The sequence below is a fragment of the Zonotrichia albicollis genome, unplaced genomic scaffold (assembly GCF_047830755.1).
Source record: "Zonotrichia albicollis isolate bZonAlb1 unplaced genomic scaffold, bZonAlb1.hap1 Scaffold_83, whole genome shotgun sequence".
Taxonomy (NCBI): domain Eukaryota; kingdom Metazoa; phylum Chordata; class Aves; order Passeriformes; family Passerellidae; genus Zonotrichia; species Zonotrichia albicollis.
The window spans coordinates 3,496,698-3,519,787 of NW_027428460.1; positions in this window are offsets into that span (position 1 = coordinate 3,496,698).

A 23,090-nucleotide genomic window follows, 5' to 3' on the forward strand; every position below is an offset into this window, starting at 1 on the left:
CACTTTTCCCTGGAAGTAAAACAGAGTGGCCCACCTTCTGGCTGGCAGATTGCATGATACACTTGGCTCTATCAAACCAGCCCAACTCGGCACAGGTGCCACCTTTCATCTGGGAACCATAATGTGTATCGGGGATTTTCAGGAGCCAGCTGTCCACTCCCAGCCACAGGTCCCCAAACACAAACTACGGCCCTTTTCCCTGGAAGTAAAACTGACCTGGCCATCTTCTGGCTGGCAGATTGCAGGAGACACTTGCCTCTATCAAACCAGCCCGACTTGGCACTGGTGCCACCTTTCATCTGGGAACCATCCTGCGTATCAAGGATTTTCAGGAGCCAGCCGGCCACTCCCAGACACAGGCCCCTAAACACATACCACGGCCCTTTTCCCTCGAAAAAAAACTCAGCCGCCCGGCTTCTGGATGGTAGATTACAGGAGCCACTTTGTACTATCAGACCAGTCCGACTTGGCAGTGGCGACACCTTGGGTCTGGGAATCATCATGCGAATCGTGGATTTTCAGGAACCAGCCGGCCACTCCCAGCCACAGGCCCCCAAACAGAAACCACGGCCCTTTTCCCTGGAAGTGAAACTGACCTGCCCATCTTCTGGCTGGCAGATTGCAGGAGCCACTTGGCTCTATCAAACCAGCCCGCCTCTGCACTGGTGTCCCCTTGGGTCTGGGAACCCTCCTGCGCTGCGTGGATTTTCAGGAGCCAGCCCGCCACTCCCAGCCACAGGCCCCAAAACACAAACGACGGTCCCTTTCCCTGGAAGTAGAACTGACCTGCCCATCTTCTGGCTGGCAGATTGCAGGAGTCACTTGGTACTATCAAACCAGCCCGACTTGGCACTGGTGCCACCTTTCATCTGGGAACCATCCTGCGTATCGTGGATTTTCAGATGCCAGCCAGCCACTCCCAGCCACAGACCCCAAACACAAACTACGGCCCTTTTCCCTGGAAGTAAAACTGACCTGCCCATCTTCTGGCTGGCAGATTGCAGGAGAAACTTGGCTCTATCAAACCAGCCCGACTCTGCACTGGTGCCACCTTTCATCTGGGAACCATCCTGCGTATCGTGGATTTTCAGGAGCCAGCCGGCCACTCCCAGCCACAGGCCCCCAAACACAAACTACGGCTTTTTTCCCTGGAAGTAAAACTGACCTGCCCATCTTCTGGCTGGCAGATTGTAGGAGCCACTTGGCTCTATCAGACCAGTCTGACTTGGCAGTGGTGCCATCTTGGGTCTGGGAATCATCCTGCGTATCGTGGATTTTCAGGAGCCAGCCGGCCATTCCCAGCCACCAAACCCCAAACACAAAATACTGCCCTTTTCCATGGAAATAAAATTGACCTGCCCATCTTCTGGCTGGCAGATTGCAGGAGCCACTTGGCTCTAACAAACCAGCCCGACTCTGCACTGGTGCCACCTTTCATCTGGGAACCATCCTCCCTATCGTCGATGTTCAGATGCCAGCCAGCCACTCCCAGCCACCAAACACCAAACAAAACTACGGCCCTTTTGCGGGAAGTAAAACTGACCTGCCCATCTTCTGGCTGGCAGATTGCAGGAGCCACTTGGCTCTATCAAACCAGCCCAACTGGGAAGTGGTGCCCCCATGGGTCTGGGAACCATCCTGCGTTGCCTGGATTTCAAGGAGCCAGCCGGCCATTCCCAGACACAGGCCCCAAAGACAAACCACGGCCCTTTTCCCGGGCAAACAAAACTCACCCACCCCGCTTCTCGCTGGCAGATTGCAGGAGCCACTTGGTACTATCAAACCAGCCCGACTCGGCACTGGTGCTACCTTTCATCTGGGAACCATCCTGCGTATCGTGGATTTTCAGATGCCAGCCAGCCACTCCCAGCCACAGACCCCCAAACAAATCTACGGCCCTTTTCCCTGGAAGTAAAACTGACCTGACCATCTTCTGGCTGGCAGATTGCAGGAGCCACTTGGTACTATCAAACCAGCCCGACTCGGCACTGGTGCCACCATTCATCTGGGAACCATCCTGCGTATCGTGGATTTTCAGGAGCCAGCCGGCCACTCCCAGCCACAGGCCCCCAAACACATACCACGGCCCTTTTCCCTCGAAAAAAAACTCAGCCGCCCGGCTTCTGGATGGTAGATTACAGGAGCCACTTTGTACTATCAGACCAGTCCGACTCTGCACTGGTGCCCCCTTGGGTCTGGGAACCATCCTGCTCTGCGTGGATTTTCAGGAGTCAGCCGGCCATTCCCAGCCACAGGCCCCAAACACAAACCACGGCCCTTTTCCCTGGCAAAAAAACTCACCCCACCCGCTTCTGGCTGGCAGATTGCAGGAGCCACTTGGCTCTATCAAACCAGCCCGACTCGGCACTGGTGCAATACTTTGATCTGGGAACCATCCTGCGTATCGTGGATTTTCAGGAGCCAGCCGGCCACTCCCAGCCACAGGCCCCCGAACAAATACCACGGCCCTTTTCCCTGGAAGTAACACAGAGCTGTCCATCTTCTGGCTGGCAGATTGCAGGAGCCACTTGGCTCTATCAAAGCAGCCCGACTTGGCACTGGTGCCACCTTTCATCTGGGAACCATCCTGCTTATTGTGGATTTTCAGGAGCCAGCCGGCCACTCCCAGCCACAGGCCCCCGAACTCAAACCACGGCCCTTTTCCCTGGCAAACAAAACTCACCCACCCCGCTTCTGGCTGGCAGATTGCAGGAGCCACTTGCCTCTATCAAACCAGCCCGACTCGGCACTGGTGCCACCATTCATCTGGGAACCATCCTGCGTATCGTGGATTTTCAGGAGCCAGCCGGCCACTCCCAGCCACAGGCCCCCAAACACATACCACGGCCCTTTTCCCTCGAAAAAAAACTCAGCCGCCCGGCTTCTGGATGGTAGATTACAGGAGCCACTTTGTACTATCAGACCAGTCCGACTCTGCACTGGTGCCCCCTTGGGTCTGGGAACCATCCTGCGCTGCGTGGATTTTCAGGAGTCAGCCGGCCATTCCCAGCCACAGGCCCCAAACACAAACCACGGCCCTTTTCCCTGGCAAAAAAACTCACCCCACCCGCTTCTGGCTGGCAGATTGCAGGAGCCACTTGGCTCTATCAAACCAGCCCGACTCGGCACTGGTGCAATACTTTGATCTGGGAACCATCCTGCGTATCGTGGATTTTCAGGAGCCAGCCGGCCACTCCCAGCCACAGGCCCCCGAACAAATACCACGGCCCTTTTCCCTGGAAGTAACACAGAGCTGTCCATCTTCTGGCTGGCAGATTGCAGGAGCCACTTGGCTCTATCAAAGCAGCCCGACTTGGCACTGGTGCCACCTTTCATCTGGGAACCATGCTGCTTATTGTGGATTTTCAGGAGCCAGCCGGCCACTCCCAGCCACAGGCCCCCGAACTCAAACCACGGCCCTTTTCCCTGGCAAACAAAACTCACCCACCCCGCTTCTGGCTGGCAGATTGCAGGAGCCACTTGGCTCTATCAAACCAGCCCGACTCGGCACTGGTGCCCCCTTGGGTCTGGGAACCCTCCTGTGCTGCATGGATTTTCAGGAGCCAGCCGGCCACTCCCAGCCACAGGCCCCCAAACACAAACTACGGCCCTTTTCCCTGGAAGTAAAACTGACCTGTCATCTTCTGGGTGGCAGATTGCCGGAGCCACTTGGTACTATCAAACCACCCAGACTTGGCCCTGGTGCCACCTTTCATCTGGGAACCATCCTGATTATCGTGGATTTTCAGGAGCCAGACGGCCACTCCCAGCCACAGGCCCCAGAACAAAATCCACGGCCCTTTTCCCTGGAAAAAAAACTCAGCTGCCCCGCTTGTGGATGGTAGATTGCAGGAGCCACTTTGTACTATCATGCCAGTCTGACTTGGCACTGGTACCACCTTTGGTCTGGGAACCATCCTGCGTATCGTGGATTTTCAGGAGCCATCCGGCCACTCCCAGCCACAGGCCCCCAAACACAAACCGCGGCCCTTTTCCCTGGCAAAGAATACTTACCCACCCCGCTTCTGGCAGGAAGATTGCAACAGACACTTGGCTCTGTCAAACCAGCCCGACTTGGCACTGTCCCCTCATGTCGGCTCCAGCTTTGAAACTTCCAGATGTAAGTAAAGCATTTTTTCTATTTTTCCACGCAAGGAATTGCCCTGGGAATGTTGGCTCAGGACTTGGGTCCATACCGGAGGGCAGTTGCTTACTTCTCTAAGCAACTAGATGCAACAGTCTAAAGATGGCCAGGTTGCCTCAGAGCTGTAGCAGCAGTTGTTCTGAACATTCAAGAGGCACACAAGTTTACCCTGGGACAAAAATGACTGTGCTAGTGTCCCACACAGTGTCCGCAGTACTGGAAGTAAAGGGTGGCCACTGGCTTTTCACCAGAGAGATTTCTGATATACCAGACCATCATGGTAGAGCAAGATGATGTGGAGATAGTGGTGACTAATATTCTCAACCCAGCTTCTTTTCTCAGTGGAAATCAAGAAGAAGCAATACACCATGATTGCCGAGAGACCATTGAAGCTACCTACTCCAGCTGCCCAGACTTAAAGGACACTCCTCCGGACGATGCAGAGACCTGGTTCACTGACAAGAAAGCGACATTACAAAGTTCACAGTGACTACCTGCAGAGAGGTAGTAGAGTCTGGACCCTTACCAACAGGTACCTCTGCACAGGATGCTGAGATAAATGCATGGACCCATGCCTTAGAAACAGCAAAAGGCATTCAGAGTTGTGCATGCACATGGAGCCATCTGGAAGGAGAGGGGACTGCTGACCTCACAGGGAAAGAAGAGACAATCCAGCTGCTGGAAGCAGTTCAGCTACCTGAAAAGGCATATTAAGGCACACCAGAGAGTGAGCTTAAAATTGGAGGAAAGAAATGAGCTGGCGGATGGAGAGGCAAAGAAAGCAGCAAAGGGTGAGGTACAGATTTTCCTCGAAGGTAAGCCATAATACAATAATACTAATCAAAAGAGACGTACAACTGCAAGGGGTGAGCTACCATTGAAAGAGTGCTAGTAATCCCTTCCCATTTTCGTGGTTACTAGTGAAGGAAGGGCACTAGAAAACACACTAGGGCCTAACTACTTAAAGCCTTTTATAGAGTGTGGCTCCTTTCTTGAAATGACCAAGGCTGCGAGTGATACAGAGTGCATTGGAATGAAGTGTTGACCTTGAAGTAGTAATTCCCACAGGCTTTCTAGAACACACATCTGATTGAAAGAATTGTTGTATCGTTGTCAGGAATTTATATGCCACTATCACTCAGGTGAGCTGATAATGTGATCCTTGCCTCCAGACTAACCTCAAAATACCCCCTGGGCCAAAACTCGGTCAGACTGGGAGAGGTCATGGGCCTGTACAGCAGCGGCAAATCAACTTTTCAGAACTCCCAAGGAAAGGGGGGTATCAGTACTTACTGGTATTAATAGATACATTTTCAAGGTGGCCAGAAACATTCCCCACCAGAACTGTCAAAGCTCAAGAAGTGACCAGATCATTTTCACAAGAGATAATACCACGCTTCAGAGTTCCAGCCACAATATCCTCAGATAAAGAATCACCTTTCATTTCCAAAATAGTGCAACAGATTAGTAGCCATCTGGGCATAGATTAGGAACTTCACACCCCATACCACCCCCAATCAAGTGGCCAGGGGGAGAGAATGAATCATTTGATTAAGCAGCAAATCATAAGACTGGGACAAGAAGCTCTTCCACTAGCACTATTGCAAATTCAAACTAAACCTTTTGAGCTAAAGGAATGCTGAATCCTTTTGGAATGCCTTATAGAAGACCATATAGAATACAAGGGGAATGTCCAGAATGTCCACTTACATGGTGGCATTAAGCAAACAGCTCAGAGTAATTGAGAAACATGTGGCTGGAACTCGGAGCAGGGAGTTAGATAGCCTGGGGACGATGTATATGTTAAGTCTCTTACAGAGAAGACTTCGGAACCACAGTGGGAGAGGCCACTGCAAGTATCTCTCACCACCTTCACTGCAATCAAAATCAAGGAGCAGAATCCCTGGATCCATCACTCTCAGGTGAAGAAGGCCCAGAAGCCCCTTCAGGAGTGACACCAGGAGACAATGAACTGAGACTAAAACTTATTCGGGCAAAATGAGTATATTGCAGTCGGGAGTAGCTCATACTTTAGTGTACAGAATTGTTTTGTATGGAATTATAACTGAAGTTTTAAAACTAGAGAGTACCTCTACCCAAAGCAATGCTGAATGGCTTTGGTCCCTGGCATTTAATCAGTATACTGGATCCATGGGAAAACCTTCTGAGATAAAAGATTTAAACGTAGTAGAAGTAATCCATGAGAATCAGGTATGTGAGGAGTAAGAATAGCAAGAACAGGAACTGTGAACACTTCAAGGAATCTGAGGAGAAGAAATCAAATTAAAGTGCTGGGTCATCAATAGGATGGCTTATGAGAGACCAGATGTAATTAGTGTCTGAACCTCCCCTGGTGTATATGAACACCAGGAAGTCTGCGATAACCTAAGTGAATCAGACTGTTGGTGTTATTTCACCCTGATACAGCCTGTAGAAGTGACCTGCCTTTGAGCTCGAGTTACTGTCAGACTTTCATTTGAATTCAAAGTGGACACTGCACTTTTTACCACAGCGGGGCCTTATACACCCCATACTAGTTCAGACTCTACCCAAACTCCAAACTTGAACCTAACGTAGTAAAGAATTTGACTGAACAACAGCTATTATTCAATCCAGAATGGTCTCTCAAACGTGTGGAGTTGATAATGCAAAATAACATCTCAAAAACCCAACCAGCCTGCTCCTCCTTCCTAAAAACTTCCTTTGAGGGCTGGACAACATCGTCACAAAAACAGGCATATCTCAGGAGCAGAACAAGAAAGGAAGGAGCCAGCTCTCCTGGTGCCTAAAACCAGGAACACCAAGAAATCAGTTTCCTTAGGTCATTTTCCAAGCTGGTTGGCTGAACACCCAGACAATGGCTGGTACAGGGTGCTGAACTGCCGGTGGTAAACTAACCCAAGCAAGGAAGGTGATTTTCCTTATTTATAGCTATCCCTTTTCCTACTGAGATTTGAATCAGTGATTGTCCCAGTCTGAGGCAGTTGGGTTCTTCTTAAAAGAGGTAGAGAGAGAGACCCCCTCAGAGCACAGCAGCAGGCTGTAAGATTTTGAGCATCACTTTTGTGCTGAGTGTTTCAAGTAGCAGAAACCTGATCCCAGTTTCTTCTGAGGCACTGCAATGAATTTAGGCTCTTCTCTCAAGATTTCCCCTCCATTATCTTCTGCCCTGAACACAGTCCACAGCTTGATCCTAGCTAGGGGCAAGGTGGGTGAGGTTTTGTAGACCAGGAGAGACATTCCTGCTTGCCACACATCTGAGAAATCAGGTGCTTTGGAGGGAGAGGGAGAGGTTAGATTCCCTGAGGTCTCTACATTTCAGAACAAACATCTGCCTCAAGTATGACCTAAACCTCTCTCAGATACACTTGTGAAGTGTGTCTGAATTTGCAGTGTGAGCCCAGCACATCCCTCTGGCAGGGAGGGATGGTCACGGACAGAAAGCAGTTCCTGTTCCCCATAACAAACATCTAACTGGCATATTAGGGACAAGAATAGGAGTTTTAAATGGAATTGATTCAGAAATACTGATGAATAAACTGGCTGCTGCAGCAGGTAGCCTAACAAAATTGAAGCAGCCTTTATAGTAATCTCTATTGGCATTAGGAACTAGCCAGTGACAGATTTCAAAAGTACTGCCGAAGTAAAGAAGTATGAAGAGGCCGGGGACCAAGACCACAAATTGATAGTAGAAGCACTTAGTATAGTTTAAGATAATGTGTCTTTAGCTTTCAGTTGTATACAAGCACAGTTATAGATACAAGCAACAGCAGCTCTGATCATATAGGAAAGGAGTGAAGGTAATTTTCCAGCTGAAATTCGGAAAATTGAGTGGGATAATGCAATTGATTTTGAAAAGAAGTTTCAATCCTGGTGGACTATGGTGAATTTCACCTATGATCCTGTTTCTAATGTGGCCACTGCCTTTGTGCTTACCATACGTAATGGCACTGTTTATGTTATCCATCCCATCATTGTCCTAAGATTAAACCATGAAAAAACAACACTCTATCCTTCAGAACATAGAGTGTGGGCACGAAAAGATGAATGAAAAGTGGCAGACAGTGAACTTAGAATCCTGCATTACTAGAGAACAAATGAGATTCATTTGTGAAAGCAATACTGTTAATGCCCAGGATGTGTTTGGACACTGAACAGAGTATTTGTCACTTTGAAATTCATCCAGTCACTGACCAGAAAACTGTGCTCGTATATACTGGAAAAGGGTGTATGTTTGAGAACTGCTTGTGCTGCTGTACAAATTGATAGCAATGATATTATTCTGTCTAGTGGAAACCATTCTAATCTCTGTATTTGTAATTTTGATAAGATTATTGGGTGTGATTTTTCGTATTTAGTACCAGTAACATCCCACCAGCTGATTACAGCCAATTACACAATGTATCACAGACTACCACCTACCCCTATTGGGGCAAACCTTACATTGGTAAAACAATTAATTAAGCACCAAGACCTATTAGAAGTCTTGAAAGAAATCCAAGAAAGTGGAAAGAAAACCTTAATTACTGTCCAACATGATACAAAGGAGATAACCAGAGTTCTACAAAGAATAAAATAAAATATAGATCATCACTGGTGAGATGTGATCTTTAAGTAGTCACCAACTGCAAATGGAATCTTTAATAAGTTGTGCCACCCTATTGTAGTTTTACTAATATTAGTTGGGATAAGCTTAGGATTATCTATTACATTGTTAATTTGGAACTGGAGAATACTACAACGAATGGCTGTACTAACCTCTTTATCAAACGTACATAGTGAAGCATTAAAAGACACTTATTGTCATGAAAGTTTTCATTAAGTAAAAGAATTTACTTATTTCCTAGGAAAGGGGGGAATGAGACAGAGTAGGGATCCATCCTGAATTAGGTGAAGTGTCTAACAACGGTGAAAAGTCTGTGACGCCAAAGCTGAAGGAAAAACTTGTATGCCGAGACAGCAAGGAGACAGAGAAAGAAAAACAGAAAAGACCACGAGGTCAATTTGCCCCGACCTAGAAATTCCTTTGATAAAGAAGAACTGGTGCTAAGTGTCATGTGGGATGAATATGTATGTACTTATTGTGAAACTGTATGCATATGCATATGGAACGGGGATAAAAGGAGGTCTGAAATTTTCAGGGGTACGCATGCCTTTTGAGGAGAATTTTTCTCCGTGTGCGTCCCGCGTCGTAAATAAACATACCGAGCTTTACAACTTTTATAAAGTTGTGAGGTTTCTTCTTTTCTCCGCAAAACAATTTGTCACGTCTACTGCTTGGGAAACTTTTCTGCTTGCCTGGGAAACTTTTCTGCTGTAACAGAACTTCGGACCTCATCCTGAGGCCTAAATACTCTTTTTTAACCATTTCCTAAAAACCCTCTGACTTTATGGATTCCCACATACTAAACATTCTTTGTATCACATTTAGAAAACTCTCCAATGAGACAGGCCTCATTCACAGCAATAAAAACAATATTGCAATTTCTGCAAGAAATTCTGTCATTTCATTGCTATTTCCTTTGTCAGAATCTCAATGCACATTCAGGCACCACTCCTAAAATTTTCTGTTGTCACATGAAATATTAGCTTTATTTTATGGCAGAGGTTTTGCATCAAACAGAACTACCCAAGAAGTCTTGTACTGCTCCCCCAATCTGTCTAGATTTCTTCTTTCCTAGAACTAAAATGACATTATCAGAAGAAGGCATTATTTTCCCCAGACTCTAAGATGATATAAATATCCAGGGATGATCCAGTGTAGAATACAGATTCCATAAAGAAGTGTGTCAGAGGTTTACAGTGAAGGTATAATCCTGTCTGCTGTTGACTGAGTGATGTATGAGATGTGCCAAATCTCCTCAGCTGCTCTTGTGCTCTGGATTTTTGGGACACAGATCCATGAATCCCTTTGATTCCAGTGTACATATAAGCCTCAATATTCACAGAAACATCCTAATTTTTTTGGATAAAATATTCTAATCTGAATGAAGAGGAGGAATCTGCACAGGTGTGGCTTCAGGTTAGGGCTTCACTTTCAGCTTTGACATCTAAAAAGATGTTTTTAATGACATTCTTTCAGTGATGTTCTCAGAAAGATTTTATGAAGAGTAGAAAATAAATAATAAAGATCTAAAGAAATATTTTAACATTATCATAAAGCAACAGAGAGAATACTTATATACATTTTAGGTATCTGTTTAGTGTTTTGAGGTTTTGAAATATGCAATTTAAAATTACATTAGTTCTTAGCTTCTCCACAAGTTGATAGTAAGCACTTGAATTTTTAGTATGTTTTATGTACAAATTAAATTCCTTTAAGACAGGATTAAAAAAAAATAAAAAGAACACTTATACCCCAAAATATTTTTATCAATTAGCTTAGAAATCCATAGTAGTTAAGTTGATTAATATTGATTATTTCAGTGGTGCAAAACTTGGAAAATCGTCAAAACTGATGTTTTGAATACTGAGTTTGTTACCTAAAAGAAGCCCCTATGTATATTTTTATACATAGATCACCGCGATTTTCCAAAAATTCAAGTTGCTGAAAATTTTTTGACTTTTGAAAATGGTTTCAAAAAACCTCTTCCATAATTTTTTTCTGAAAGATGTGTTTCTTAAAAAAAATTATTCAAAGCCAAACCACATTTTGTGTTTCAATATTTTTAATGTAATTTGATGACTGAATGGAAAATTCAGCCTTTCTCTTTTTTAAATTTTCAATTTTTTCTTGTTGGCTCTTTTTTCTTCCCTTGGAATACCAGTATTTCCCCTCTCCAGTTCAATGCCCTGAACAAAGTCAAATGCAATCATGTAGTGGGGAGAAAAGAAGCAAAATTCCAAAGGAAGGACATTCTTTTGAAGCCAATTTTCACCAGGCACTCTGGAATAAATAACATTTCTTTGCCTAGTTTATTTCATCAGTGATCTTGCAGAGTGTTTGTTATTAGAGCCTTTCCAGTGTAAAGTAAATCAGAAAAGACCAAAAAAAGCAAGAGGATCTTATTTTCAGTGTGGAAGTAACTTCAGCTTCTACTGGAATTCTACTGGAATTAGTGACCCCAAGTATTGAGACAGAATACCCACAATGATTGAACAGCAACAAAAAAAATGTATTCCACCATACTTTAAAACATTATAGAAATTGTCTCCCTATCTCTTTACCTTGACTTAGAGCAGTCCAGGGAACATTAAAAATAATTAAGGATTTTCTGGTTTATTCTACAAAGCATTCTTCTGTCATTAAAACTCTTGAATATTAGGAGTAATCAATATCCAGGAGTGGTTTTTGCTTTGGTGAGCAATGCGGGGAGTTCAGAGAGAAGCTGTCTTGTGTTGTGAAGGATACTCCCACAGGGACATTAAATCCAGTACAATTAGCAGCCTAAATATGGTTAAATGTGTAGAGCATCACTCAGAGCTAAATAATGTATGTGTTATTCCAAAGAACATCAGGAACTTATGAATGGCTATTAAGCCTTTTTCACTCATTTTTCATTAAACATGAGAGTTGTGACCTATCTGGAGATTTCTGGTTAAATTAAGGTAATTGAAGACTGAAACCAGCTAAGGTGAGAAAGGAGCACTTGGAAATTAGTTAATATAAATCAAAGGTAATGAAGAAAATTAGTGCGGAAATGTGGGATTTTTTTTTGCCCACAAAAAATTTAAATTTTCTATCACTCAGCTTGCTATAAGCAATATTGCCCAGATGATAATAATTGAGGTCCCACTCCCTCTAAATGCAGGAAATCCACCATTCCAATGGCACTTGGTGCATCAAGGATGGGTTCAGTCTTCTAAACACGTGGGGAGTTTTCCACAGGAAGGGCTGCAAAGGGGGATTCATCCTTGCCCAGGATGACTTGGGCAGCAGAGGTGTTTCTTTATGAGTGAATCCACGTGGGATACTGAGATCATGGAACCATCAGGATTGGCAAGGAGCTCCAGGACCATCTAGTCTAACCTTCCATCCTGGGCAGCCTGGGCCAGTGCTTCTCTCCTTCTAGGAAAGATTTTCCCTAAAATCCAACCTGAGCCTCCCTGGCACAGTTTGAGGCTGTTCCCTCTCCTACTGTCCCTGTTCCTGGGAGCAGAGCCCGACCCCCCTGGCTGTCCCCTCCGGTCAGGGAATGGCATTCTCATTCTCTGAACAGAGAGACACATAACTCTCTCTACCATGATTTGTCCTGGGGAAGGCACTAAGAAGCTCAGAGAAGAGAAAACAATTCTTATCTCTACTCACTGTTCCTGTTGTTTGGCACACGTGGAATATGTTATGGAGATTGTTTACCCAGAGTGATTTGTTATTGGACTCTGATGATGGTGGTTTGGATTGATTGGCCAACTGGGTCAAAGCTGTGTCGTGGCTGTCTGAAGAGAGTCACAGGCTTTTCTTTAGTATCTTTCTAGTATAGTATCTCTTTAATATAGTATAGTATTAGTGTAATATAACATAGCTTAAAAAAGCATTTGTTCAGCCTTCTGAAATCATGGAGTTAGAGCACATTATTGGTGCCCAGGAGTTGTGCAGAGCCAGAAGGTCCCCCCTGAGCCCCCTTTTCTCAAGGCTGAGCCCCTTTCCCAGCTCCATCAGCCCCTCCTGGCGCTCCAGACCCTTTCTCAGCTCCCCAGTGTCCCTCTTTTAGTGAGGGCACAAAATTGAGCAGAGGAGCCAAAGTGTGGGATGATCCAAAGGACAGGTCAAAGGGAAATGTGTCCTTACAACTCACAGGGAAGAGCCGACAACACCCAGGGCACTGATGCTGCAGGAAGCTCTTCACAAAACCTCCCAGGGACTGAAGGATTCACCTCCCAGTGAACCCTTCCCCCAGTGACAGACAAATTAAACTTAAGCTGCAACCATCACAAAAGCACTTTTTTAAGCAGTATCCCAGCAGTAGAATTTTTAATCCAAAATTCAGGATTAAAAGCAGCTCAAGACACAGGATCCCAGAAAAGTACAGAGATTCAGGGCCATGTCCAGCAGATTTTGCTGTAAAATCACTCACAAAAACTCAGGAGACTTTGATTCACCTGGACTGGTAGCTTTATTTTTTGGCCCTGCATGGGAATTCAGTACAAAACATCCAGTAATTATTAAAAATATTGAAAATACCATTTACTGAACTCAGATATCATGGATTCGAGGGAAATAATTAAATTTTGACTAAAATTAAGAAAAGCAAGCAAAAAAAATTAAACCAAAAAGGTGAACTTGAGAAATTATTGACTGAAATTACACTATAACACTATGCCCTATCTCTGTCTCCCTGAACTTGGTTTTCAAGCTTCTGAAACTGTACCGTTCAGATCTCAACAGCAGATGTATAAAAACCAACAAAACTGAAGCAAATAAACCATTAGTTGGTGATATTTTTGTTTTTTGCATCATTTACTTTGAGCTAAGAATGGTATAAAAAAATTGTTATTTCCATTTGACCACAGTCAAGGTAAAATTTTATTATAAATAGCAAGGGATATTTGAGCTAAAAAATAATATTATCAAAATGCAGATACAAAGACATCTAGATGTAATGCATTTAGTTAAATTTATGATTAAAAGATCAGCCTTTAATGACATAAAAAAAGACTACAAAATTCAACTTGTAAATAATAGATGTTGATAGAATATTATGTAGCAAACAGAGAGTAGCTGTTATATCTCATTTCAACCTCTCTGGATGAAATTATGATTTCCTTCATATGCTAAACTTGTAATGGTACAATATCAACATGAGACATTTATTAGTCATTTAAAGAGTAAATGCTTTCATTTTTCCCTACAAAAGTTTCAGTCATTAATAATCCAGATAAGTACTACTTTGGGGTAACTTTGAACTTTAAAAAAAGTAAAATCCTGTGGAAAATGTCACATTTCATGTATTTAATTAACACTTTTTTTGTCTGCCTAACCCCTTTGTGCAATGAATGCAATATAAAATTAATGGACTCAATGCAAGATGTACTTAGATATCAGTACCTTAAAAATACCATCATCAAAGTTGTCAAAATGTTGCTAAAGGGCTTTGTTTTATTTGTTTGGACAGACCTGCAAAGACCAATAAATGAAATAAAACAGATGTCAAAATGCATCCAGATGGTCACAGCTCCACAAATCCTGTATCCTTACTGAGTCACAAATGACAAATCCCACAATGCTACAGAGAAGGAAAATGCCATTTCTGATCTTTCAGATACCTTGTTTTCACATTACCTCTAATTGATGATCATAAATATTGATTTGGGGCACACGGGACAGACCTGGAACACTGGGAGCTGATAGCCAGCAGCTGCTTCCTTAACTCCATGTGGAGCAGCCCCTTGCCCAGCCAGCTGTGTTGGGAAGGATGAAAATTTGACAAGAAAGTTTCACAGATATGCATGCTTGGCAGAAAGATTTTTGAATGTAGAATTTGAAGAAGGAAGAGAAACGAAAGCAAGTTTTGGAATAGAAGAAAAGAATTGCTGAGCCAGTCTTACTGGAAAACCAAGGAGGCAAAAGGTGTGTTTGCAGGAGGCACATGGCATTGCCAAATAAGCCCGAGTTGGCAGAGGTGGCAACTTTGGGAAGGATTCCACCGATTGCTGAATAGAAAAAGATATTTTTCTGAAGGTTTGCTGATAAATGAAATTGGATACTGAAAGATTAAAGAAACAATGGGGGAAAAGCCATAAATTCCATAACAATTAAAAATTAAAAAAGAGGGTTATACATCAGAGGGAAACCTTAAGTATCAGGCGTTCCAGGAAGTCTGTACCTCTCAAGTACCTCAGCCAATGGGGAAAGAGAGAAGGGAAACATGGTCAGGAAATTGGGATAAAAAGGAGGCTGTGTCCTCCAAAAACTTGAGAGACCCCAGGACAATACCCCATGGCCTCTCCTTTTATTCGAATAAAGTAAAAGGACTCCTCTGTCTCCTTTGTGGACACAAACCTCTGGTGTTTGTGGGTTAATTTTTCTGACACACACAGAGCATGGGGAGAGTCCTGGGAGCTTCACCCGAGCCCAGAGCAGGGCCCGGATGAATCCCCCAGATCCCATCCCAAGAGGAAAAAGCCCGCAGGCCCGTACCCCTTAGAGCGCTGCCACACTCCCAGCCCCTCGCTCAACCAGCTGTGAGAGCTGGAGCTGTGTGGAGCAAGGTCAGGAGTGATGGCACTCCTTGAAGAGCTGCGCAACGAGAGGCAGAACTGGTCCACGCTTTGCCAGGCCGGCATTAGTGGGGAAGAGAGCCTGGCACAGTCCAGGTCTAATGACCCCAACAAACCGGAGTCTGACAGCGGCCCAGGACAACCCCAAAAGCTCTTCCTCCCAGACACCGATCCATCAGTGCCCCATGGGGAAGACACCTGTGCTGAGGATGCCTGGGAACACGACTTTTCCTCTTTAGAACAGCGGTAATTCACCAGCAATGCCATGGGCTGCATGGGCATAAAGAGGAGAAGGACTTCTCCTAAAGTGTGCCCTAAAATTGTCTGCAGATCTCTTATGAAAAGCTGCTGCTGAGTACTCGCAGAGCCTTCAAAATATTTCCAAATAAAACTCACATTGCAGTCAATGATACCATAGATGTGGTTTGTGACTGTTAAATCCTGGAGGGAAAAAACCCCAACCCGTTATTCTGTAACCTGTTCAATGTTCAGAGAAGGAAATACTGTTGTTCCCTCTTAAGTGTGTGTTTCTTATAAAATACAAAGTAGTTTTGGTCGGTTTGCTTTCAAGTGCTGGTGTTGACATGTCTATTATTATAAAGTAGATACACCAAGAACAAAATATCAATGTACTTTATCTTTTTTTTTTTGTTGTTTTTTGTCTCCTAGGAAATGCTCTCTCTCCTTGCTATAAGCCTCTCTCCACGGTTGTACTGGTTTAGGGCAAATTTGTTAAAGAATCTGCAAAGGAGGGCCCCTCCAGAAAGCGAAACCCACACGGCCTCTCCCCCCAACCGGTTCAGGAAAAAATTCCTCGGAGAGAGGTGGAAAGAACCTGTTTATTTGACTGGCCCCGCACCCCCCAGCGCACAAAATGAACAATACCCGATGACACCGCTCTGAGAAAGATGGCAAAATCAGAAAGTCTCTTTCGGGGGTGGTTGCTCTGTTCTCAGTCCCTCCGGCGCTGGGCCAGCCACTGCAGCCGAACCCTTGGTGTTCCCGGGTCCCAGTCTGGAGCAGGTTCGAGATGGTCACAGGAACAGGAGAGGAGAAACAGTCCAGGAAGCAATGTGGACTGTTTAGCTAGAACTAGCTAATAAGCAGAGGCAGAAAGCAGAGCAGAAGCAAGAGCAGAAAAAGAGAGCCAGCAAAAGCAGCAAGCAAAAGCAGCAAGCCCAAAGCTGGAAGTAAAAAAAACAGCTCTGTCTACTGCTTGTCTCTGTGTCCTGATAAGAGAAACCCAAACAAAACTTCCACTCTTCAGTGCCGGTCTTAAAGGCACAGAACAGATGAATGGGGATATACAAGCATCATAACGTCACCCCAGGACAACGGTATAAGTCTCAAAATCTGGGCAGCACAGAGGGGGTGGTGCTCAGCCAGGAGGCATCAATCCCAAGGACATATCCAGACAATTAATTCCTAACGATTCCTGTGGCAGGAATTTGTGAGCCTGATGGTTTTCATGTACTCCGCTCTGCCCATGGGCCCAGGAGTCCCCTTTCAGCCAGCCCAGGGCCATGGTCTTGCTGTTCCTCCTCTTCCCTGCGCAGCTACTGGATGAGCTGAGACTCTCAACTAGGCTGTCTTCCTCCTCACTGTCATTCCTGGGGCAGTTCCCCAGGGCCAGGATTTACAGTTCTATGTGGCTGGAGAGGACACTTTCAGCTTGGAAGGTTGCAGTAGGTGTTTGTGCAGTGGGAGAAGCAGGAAGATGTTGTCACACCTGAACTGGATTTTACCTTTCCTGCCTGAATCCCAGCCAGCCTCAGTCTTCCTGCCATTGAAGAGCCTGACTTCCCAGCTGGAATGTCCCTTCAATGTAGGTGTCTGGCTGAGTAGTTGCTGACTGAATTCCTTTTGCTTCGTGCCACCATCCCTCTTTCCCTTGGAAAGAATCATAATTGTTCCCTAGGACAGGGCCATGTTTCCTGATTGCTCTGGAAAGGCCTTAAAAGAGGGAGGAACTGAGAGAAAAACTCATTTAACACATCAGCTGATTCTAAATGCTGAACCCCAAATCTCCTAATTTTGTGTAAGAAACAGAGATCTCTTCCAAGCTCATAGATGAAAACTGTCCACAGCTGTGCAGACACTGCACGGATTCTCCAGAAGAACTCGAAGTTTGTTATCAGGAAAGCTTTACTTTCTTCTAGGCAGTGCTTCCTCACATGTCTCCTTTAGGAATTCAGCTGCTTTTCCCTGTTTTCGTTTTGATGTAATTAAGAGTAAACTTCACTTCTTTCTTGCCTGCCTGTGAGGACACCTCTTTTCCCCAGATCATCCAGGAGCAGAGGAAGAGAAATCTCTTTCCAGTTCGGTGCCTTCCTTTTACACTGAAGGCATCTCAAACATGCACATACATACGCATGCATCTTCTCCATGGAACTTGAGAAATAATCCGACAATTCCATAAATTTGTGCCAAACCCAAATAATCTAGGCTAAACTTGGTGTTCGTTTGGAAATATTTTGGGTGTGGGGTGGAGAAGGTTTGAAGGAAATGAGAATGTTTGCCTCTCTTCCCTCTGTTTTGTTCCCTCCTCCAGCTCCCTTGGTTCCCCTCAAATACATTGAGAGTAGGGGAGGAAAATAACCCAGAACTGGGAAATCTCAGACCCGTCACTTGGAGGATTCTTGCCTGCTGGAAATTTTGTGCTCCAGAGGAGAATTCTGAAAGAATCCCAGATTTAATCTTTCATGGTTTTTCTCTTATAGAACCCCATGATCAGACACTTCAAAAATTGTTTTTCCAGCCTATGCTCAGCTTGTATTTTTAGCTCAAAGTCAGCATCTAAAGTTCAGTGCACAAAGCATCCCATTGTAATAACTTAACTCATGAAAACAGTGTCCCAATAATTCAGACAATGAACCCTGCTACTGTTACAACTCCATGGTTCCCCCTGAGGAAGGCTGGATCTTTTCTTATCACCATGGCTGGGGACCTGGCTGCCATAAGAACATCCCCATAAGAATTTCGGGTTTTTTCTGACATTCAGAATAGAGGAAGCCACAAAACCCCTAACATGTAATCATGAACATTCAGCACACTGTGCCTGATGCATTAAAACATGACCTGCAGCTGATCTCCCTGACTTACTAAAGGAAATACCAAACAGTTTCAATGGACCTTTGCTCTTTGTCTTAATTGTAGGTGATATTGTCGTGTTCTTACTAATTTTCTTCAGCAGGTTCTCTTACTTTTACATGTTTACAATTTGAAAATTATGCAATATAATTACATGTCATCTTTTCGAGAGTTAAAGACTACTCGTTTTCCATTCTGACTTTCAAGAAATTTCAGTGTCAGAGTCTGTGAAGTAAATTCACTCTGATTTCAATATGATTTGTTAAATTAACAGTGGAGAGTGGGACATGTAGGTGAATTCACAGTCATCATTTGCAGATGCCACGCATTAAATCTTTATATTCAAAGACTTTTAGATGCCAATATTTCATTTTAGAGGAATCTCCTTCTTTTCCACAGCCATGAAAAAATTCTGACATAAATAAATCAATATTATTCTTTGGATCTGTAAGCAGGATGGACTCGACCTCTCCACACTGATGTAAAAGTTTCACAGTAGTTTGAAGAATCAGAGAATTCTGGAATCATGGAATGGTTTGGGTTGGAAAGAACCTTAAAGCTCATTCAGTGCCACCCACTGCCATGGGCAGGGACACCTTCCACTAGCCCAGGTGGCTCCAAGCCCCATCCAACCTGGCCTTGGACACTGCCAGGAATCCCAGGGCAGCCACAGCTTCTCTGGGCACCCTGTGCCAGGGCCTTCCCACCCTCACAGGGAACAGTTCCTTCCCAATATCCCATCCAACTCTGCCCTCCTCCTCTGGAGTATTCACCATTACTTCCTCTTGTAATTTCTCAGTTCCAATTGGAGCTATGTGAACATTTCAGCCATTTTTGAAATTAGATTCTAACAACTCATCTCTGGAGTTTTTTCCTCTGCCTTCCGAATCGTGTGAGTTCTCCTTGGTTAACTCTGCAACTCTGCATAATAAAGGGACAAATGATGGCATTCTTAACTATGGTGGAAGGAAAACTTTTTTTCCCAATCAGCCCAGCATTTTCACATCACAGATCTTGATCCTAAACTTGGTGTTGGACAGGTACAAGAGCCTCTGGATTTTTCAGTAGGCCATCTGATTTTAGAAGGGAATTCTCTGGTGAGTGTGCACTTATCACACTTAATAGACAGCAATACAATAATACTGTTGGTATTTTTTGAAATTTCCACAACTTTTTATAATATGCAGCTATGGATAAATAAATTTCATCCTGCAGCAATGCTTTCCACAATGCCACAGCTGTGCGTGATGTGGAAACACACGTTTTTAAAGCTGCGGCCTAAGCGCTGCTTTCCTGACTGATGTGTCAGTGCAGCAGCAGTGGGACAGCTCTGTCCCCGCACTCTGCACACACTCCTGTCCCAGCCGCTCCCAGCTGGTTCCAGCCGCTTTGCAGCTGCCTCGGAGCCCCCCGCTGGCCTCGGGGTGCTGGGCAGTGGCCCCGGGGACAGCAGCGCGTTCCAGGGCCCTTTGTGACACGGGGCTGCATGTGCCCAGAGCCCATTGTGACACCTGGGGCCGCGCCCTGGCCAGGAGGGTTAAAAGGGCGCACAGAGCCCGGGGGTGGCACTCCCAGGAGAGCAGCTCCGTCAGGAGACAGCAGCTCCCGGGATTATGCAGCGCCAAGGCGAGGCAGAGATGCCTTCAAGCGAGGAGAAACCTAAGCAGAAGTGGCTGCGCTCTCTGAGGAGGCGCAAGGTGAGCGATGGCAGCACGCAGCTGCCTCGGGGCCGGGCCGGGCCTGCCGGCACGGAGGGAGCCGCTGTGCCAGGGCAGCGCTGCGGGTCCCCCGCGCAGCCTCGGCCTGAGCCTTCTCCTCTTGTGTGCAGGCGCAGAGCTCTGAGCCACGGGCAGCAGCTCCGCAGGCCCAGCAGCACCGGGACTCCCGTGCCGGCCCTGGCCCGCAGGCGGCAGCAGCAGAGCCGGGCAGCGGCCCCGCACAGCCCCAGGGCCCGCGGCCGGGCTCTGCTGCGCTCGCTGCGCCGCGGCTGCCGGGCCATCCTCACCAGGGTGGCGGCTGCGATCCGGCAGCCGGGGACACAGCGGCGCCTGTACCGGGCCACGGGCTCAGCCACGGCAGCAGCAGCCCCCGCAGCCAGGGCACAGAGCCGGGCAGCTGCCCCGCACAGCCCCTGCTACTTCCCCGGGCCCTCGCCCGGCCAGCTGGAAGAGCTGGTGCAGTGGGCAGGGCCAGCAGGGATGGCACTCCTTGAAGAGCTGCGGCGTGAGGAGCAGCACTGCTCCGATGATTCCCAAGATGGGAGTGGTGGGGAAGAGAGCCTCTCGGAGTCCGGTTCTTTTGACCCTGACAGCGGCCCAGGACAACAACTAAAACGGTTCCTCCAAGACACAGATCCATCAGTGTCTGATAAGGAAGACAGCAAGGCCCAAGAGAGGTGGCAGCTGCAGAACAAGGATGTCACCATCCACACCATCTGGGTCAACCCTCTCTGCCCAGCACGCATCTTGGAGCCTGGCTCACTGGAGGCAGAGGAGGCAGACTCTGACCTGCCCAGTACATCTCCTACCCCAGCAGCTCCCACGGACACCCAGCCAGCAGCTGCAGCCCCAGCCAGAGCCCCAGAGGTTGAGGAGCAGCACGTGAGTGCCCCTGCCCAGGCACAAGGGCTGGCACAGACAGCAGCTCCTGCTGCCTCTGCTGCGCAGGCGGCAGCAGCAGAGAGCCGGGCACTGGCCCCACACAGCCCCTGCTGCCCCCCCAGCCCACGGCCCAGCCAGCTGGAAGAGCTCAGGCCGTGGGCAGGGCCAGCAGTCTTGGCACTCCTGGAAGAGCTGTGGGGAGAGGAGGGGTCCTGCAGCGAGGAGCTCAGCTCTGGCCCATCCACAGAGTGGCCAGAAGACACAGAGGCAGGCAGGATGACTGAGGAGGTGAGCACCTCAGGGTCTCTCCAATCTGAGCCACTGCCAGAAGACACAGAGGCAGGCAGGATGACTGAGGAGGTGAGCGCCTCAGGGTCTCTCCAATCTGAGCCACTGCCAGAAGACACAGAGGCAGGCAGGATGTCTGAGGAGGGGAGCGCCTCAGGGTCCCTCCAATCTGAGCCACTCCCAGAAGACACAGAACCAGGCAGGATGGCTTGGGAAGAGAGCACCTCAGGGTCCCTCCTCAGTGAGCCACTCCCAGAAGACACAGGGCCAGGCAGGATGAGCAGGGAGGAGATTGGCTCAGTGACCCTGCCACATGAGGTTTGGACAGAGGATGACATTTCCTTGTGGTTTCTGCCTTGTGAGTCATGGGCCTGCACAGCCCCAGAGGATGGTCGAGGTCAGCTGGAGGCAGCCCTGATGTGCCCATCTCATGTGCACCCACCACTCCTTCACATGGGCACAGGCGTCAGCAGCCAGCAGCCGGAAGAAGGAAGCCTGTCCCAAATGGAAGATATGGAGACCTATGGCAGACAAATGCAGGCTGTCCTGGGGGCCACTTGGCGGGAGCAGCAGTTGCTCAGGAGGCACAGACCGTCCCTTGAGCATCTGCAGGGCCTGCGCTCAGCTGCAGCTGTCCCCGTGCGGCGGCCGTGCCCCTTCATGAGGGCACTCAGGGCTCTGCACAGGGCATTCAGGAATCTCAGACACCTCATTCCAGGGCTCCACTGACTCTGTCAGTGTTTCTGCCAGGGAACTATTCCTGCCTGGCTGCAGTGTCTGGAATGCCTTTGCATTGTCCCAGCATCCATCAGAGCTGTTGGCATCCGACTGGCAGCCTTGCGATGGATCGGTGCCCTCGGCAAACCAACCAGGTTTAAGGGTCCCTTCACCAATCTGGCAAGGCCCTACCAAAGAACCTGCTTCCGTTCTTTGGGACATGGACACCACCAGGAAACAAGAATTGTAGCTTTTGCTAAGTTAGTACAGGCTAGATAGGATGTTTTTATTGAAATAAAATGATGGAATTGATAAATCAGGAATGCTTGTTCTTTTCATTGAACTGCGGTCATTGATTTGGGGGGAAATCCTCAAGGCTGAAGTTTTGGTAATATGGCACCTGGACAGGAGTGGTTTAGCCTGCTATCCTTGCTAAATCTCCAGGGAGATAATTACACTTTCCTACTCCAAGAAGCTTTCTCACCCCTAAATTTCTTTATTTCCTCTCCTAAACTGTTGCAGGGAAGCACAGTGGGATGGGAAGGATAGGAAAGAGCCTGGCAGATGTGGCGCATGATGTAAGATCCATAAAGTGCTGTCAGTTTCTGGTTTGAGGTGAATTATGCACTCCTAAATTTGCAGCCTGTGTTCTTAAATATGGAGTTAAATGAGCCTTGCTTGGTCTTATCCTATGCAAGCTGTTACAGCTCCAGAGCTCAGTCCCCAAGGGGACTGGGTGCTAGAAGCCAGCTCGCTCTCAGACCAAGGCCGCGGGTTAGCCCCTAGCAAGCAGGGAGATATTCAGCTCTTAGTGATTAGGCAGCTCTTGTGATTTCAGCTTTGCTAGCTAGGTAGCTTTTCCCTTGGCCTAAGGCTCCAGCAGACGGTAGAGAGAGGAGAAGCAGAAGACGCTGGCTGTTCCACGAGTATGGCTTTATTGGAGGGTCCGTGAAGGGTCTCAGCTCTTCTTCTTCTGAGTTAGTAGGGGTACAGTATGCTACTTTTATACCCTTGGCCCGGATCCAATCCTGACCAATGGCACAGGTGTTAGAGTGACCATAAGTGACCAATAGTCGGGTTAACGACATATTGCC